Genomic DNA, 4,215 nt, shown 5'->3' with positions numbered 1-4,215 from the left:
AACTTCTCACTCCCCTGAACAGGACACTTGCAGATCTGTTCGAGAGATTCATTCTAATCCAGTTCAATATCTTACCCTGGATGCCAAAGCTTACTAATTGTTCTAGGATAACTTCTTTGTTTGCAATGTCAAAAGCTGACTTAGGGTCAAGAAAAACAGTGTGCTTCCCTGGATTAGAGTGTGAAAAGTACTCTGCAAAGAAATGTTGTGTGCTACACCCGATAGAAATCCGTACAGTCTGTGAGATAATTTACCTTGTAACCTGTACCTGAGTCTGTTCAAGATTATCCTTTCTAGAATTTTGCATACACATGAGGTTAATGAAATTGGTCAGTATTTATCAGTGTTTGATTTCGGTATAGGGATGATTAGACTGCGTGTCCAGGGGCCAGGCAGAATACCTTGTGACAAACTTAACCTGTATAGGTGCAACAGGGGATTACCAGGTACTTGAGCTATAAGGCAGAGGACACTATAGGTAATTCCATCCTCACCTGGGGCGGACGCTTTTCCTTTGATCAGTGCATTGTTCAGTTCCCACTCAGTGATCTCAGCAAAGTCTGAGGGGTCAGTATCAGAACATCCAATCTCAATGGCAAATTTGCGTGCAATTTTAGATTAAATAAGGTGATCCTGAATATTTGTGGGAAGTGAGCTCAATTTGGATGCTCCAGCCTATTGACTAAGGAGCATATCTGCTTGTGCAAGAGGACTATGGAACTGCGGGGTGTTAGTTGGTTTGCCTGAAATTCGATATTTTTTTTTTCCAGACCTCCGACACTCAGCGGAAATGACCATTATTAATGCTTTATAGGAACTGTTCAAAGTGTTAAAGTTAAGTTAAGTAAGTTTATTTACCACCCTGGCTATCTGCTCAGGCGTGGGCAATCACGATTACAGTTTTACATATATCTGACATTGTACAGTAGTCTGTAACTACTGTAGTTGTACAAGGTAAAATAGAAATATAAATCATACATCATACAAAAATTATTACTTACATATGCTTTTGCCACTGTGTTAGAATAACACTGTTATTTGTTTACGGTAGTTCTCACATAGTAAATTTAGGGTATAGTACGAGTATATCTTCCAATGTATCAGATGAAATGAAATATTCACATAGTTCTTTATACCTCATGTTAGGTGGTCTGAAAGGCTGTATCACATGACATTCCAAGATATAGTGCTCAAGCGTTCGTTTGTTTTCTTCGTTACACAGTCTACATCTAGATTCATCTGCACTTCTTGCACTGTGCAGTTGCCAGTACATTCTGTAACCTAAACGTATTCTGGCAATAACCACGTCACACTGTCTGGTTTGACTTCGGTGCCACCCATAGGAAGGCTTGCCATCTCTATACTGATCGTAGTGCCTTATGGTACAGCTTTCAGGCCTTTGAGTGTTAATCAGATCTACTAGTTCTTCCTTATGAGAACTTTTCAATATATGTGCAACCCTAGCAAGAGGCATCCCAAGATCTATGTTCACAATATCCTTGCTGCAGGCTTCTTTCGCCAATTTGTCTACGTGGTCGTGCTTGCGTATGCCAACATGAGATGGTATCCATACAAATTGAATGATGAAATTACGCTCTGTTGCATAGGTTACGTTACGCTTAATGCAACTCACAATTTCTTCATCGCCACCTGCTTTGAAAGAATTTAACGACCGAAGAGCACTTTGAGAGTCACAGAAAACTACTCCAGAGCCCCTAGACATTAAGAATTCCGTTGCGAGGAGTATACCTGCCAGCTCCGTTTGTGTAGTGCTGGCCCAGTTTTGTATTCTCATATTAACTTGATGTTGTAGTAAGCCATTTTTGTATACAGCGCAAGCACAACCAGCTTTGTATCCAGACTGTACGGATCCGTCGGCGTAACACTCATATGCATCATCACCCATAGATTCTGTGTGTTCCGTTACCGTTGCTAGCGCAATTTGTTTCAACACACAGTTATGCACCCTGTTTTTTTGTGGTAGACATGTAAGGTGCACGATCAATGTTGAATTTTTCCATGGTGGAATGGAGCGACCTTTTGGTATTTTACTAATTGGAACATTGAGTTTTATAATGTTCATGGAGATTTTGTGTATCAGAGTGTGTGTGATTTGTCACGTCTACTTGCGTGATTTTATGTTGCAGTTGTTTTTGGAAATCTGAGAGATACGAGGGTTCCCTCAGTGCTTTGACCCCAAATATGGTGGAAATAAATATTATTCTATCAGAAATGGATGGTAAGTTTAATTCTGATCTCATGTTTACTATCCTTGCTGTTCTCGGGGCGCCGAGGATAATCCTCATAGCTTCATTTTGCACTAACTCCAAACTACCTATTTCTGATTCCTTACACTGCAACAAGTGCAGTGCATGGTAGTCTACAACTGACCTTATAAAAGCCAAGTAAAACAGTCTAGCGAGCTTAACATTGATGCCATGTTCTCTTCCGACAAGAACTTTCAAAGGTTTCAATCTCTCCCAGAGTCTCTTCTTTAGAGAGAAGACCAGGTCTGCATCATTTACATTCACCCCGAGATATTTATACTTGTGGCATATGTCAAGCTCCTGGTCACCTATGCGAAAAGTGGGTGGGGGTATGATACATGGGTTTAGAGCCATTGTTTTCTCAGTGGAAATGACCAATCCACACTCATGAGCCTTTGCTGTGATTCTGTCGAGAATTATTTGCATCCTCACTTGTGATGATGCTCTGACGCATATGTCATCAGCATAGCATGTAATGGATTCACCATCCCCAAGTGGGATATCTGCCACCAGCTTGTGCATGAGGACATTGAACAGCATAGGGCTGAGAACTCCTCCCTGTGGCGTCCCAAGTTCAAAAGACTGTGAAGTGGAACTTCTCACTCCCCTGAACAGGACACTTGCAGATCTGTTCGAGAGATACATTCTAATCCAGTTCAATATCTTACCCTGGATGCCAAAGCTTACTAATTGTTCTAGGATAACTTCTCTGTCTGCAATGTCAAAAGCTGACTTAGGGTCAAGAAAAACAGTGTGCTTCCCTGGATTAGAGTGTGAAAAGTACTCTGCAAAGCAATGTTGTGTGCTACGTCCCGATAGGAATCCATACAGTCTGTGAGATAATTTACCTTGTAACCTGTACCTGAGTCTGTTCAAAATTATCCTTTCTAGAACTTTGCATACACATGAGGTTAATGAAATTGGTCGGTATTTATCAGTGTTTGATTTCGGTATAGGGATGATTAGACTGCGTGTCCAGGGGCCAGGCAAAATACCTTGTGACAAACTTAACCTGTATAGGTGCAAAAGGGGATTACCAGGTACCTGAGCTATAAGGCAGAGGACACTATAGGTAAATTCTATCCTCACCTGGGGCGGACGCTTTTCCTTTGATCAGTGCATTGTTCAGTTCCCACTCAGTGATCTCAGCAAAGTCTGAGGGGTCAGTATCAGAACATCCAATCTCAATGGCAAATTTGCGTGCAATTTTAGATTGACTAAGGTGATCCTGAATATTTGTGGGGAGTGAGCTCAATTTGGACGCTCCAGCCCATTGACTAAGGAGCATATCTGCTTGTGCAAGAGGACTATGGAACTGCGGGGTGTTAGTTGGTTTGCCTGAAATTCGATTAATTTTTTTTCAGACCTCCGACATTGAGGTGTTATTGTTAATGCTTTGTAGGAACTGTTCAAAGTGTTCATTTCTGAAATGAGTTTTTAATTCCCGTTGGTTTTTGTTAGCCTTAAGAAATTCAATAAGGTTGTCACGGGTATTATCCTGCTTGTAGATATCATAAAGCTCCTGAACTCGCTTTTGTTCCCTTAATAATGTAGGGTCACCGACCCACTTAGGTTGTTTGGAGCGTTGTGAGTTGCTGTTCTTGAAGGTTTTCTTTGGACAGACCCAAGTGTTGTAGTAATCAGTGACCACTGTTGTCATGTCCATGGAAAATTTATCAACACTTGTTACTGTGTAATCATTGTACCAGTCATAGATACGTGATTTAAAGTGATGCTCAAGGTAAGGGGGGATAGAAATTTTGACCCTATTTGTTTTTGTAGACTGAGTATTATCAACAGCGTATCTCGTTACCATTGCAAAGTGGTCACTGATTAGCTCTGTTGCAAGCATGCTTCTGACGTTTCCATGCACAAGATCCCTTCCTATTACATAATCTAGCCTGCCCCCTGCCACGTGAGTTTGCCTGTCTGTATCATATACTGTCAT

Source organism: Penaeus monodon, chromosome 16 (genome assembly GCF_015228065.2).
Source record: "Penaeus monodon isolate SGIC_2016 chromosome 16, NSTDA_Pmon_1, whole genome shotgun sequence".
Taxonomy (NCBI): Eukaryota; Metazoa; Arthropoda; class Malacostraca; order Decapoda; family Penaeidae; genus Penaeus; species Penaeus monodon.
This window is presented reverse-complemented; position numbering follows the sequence as displayed.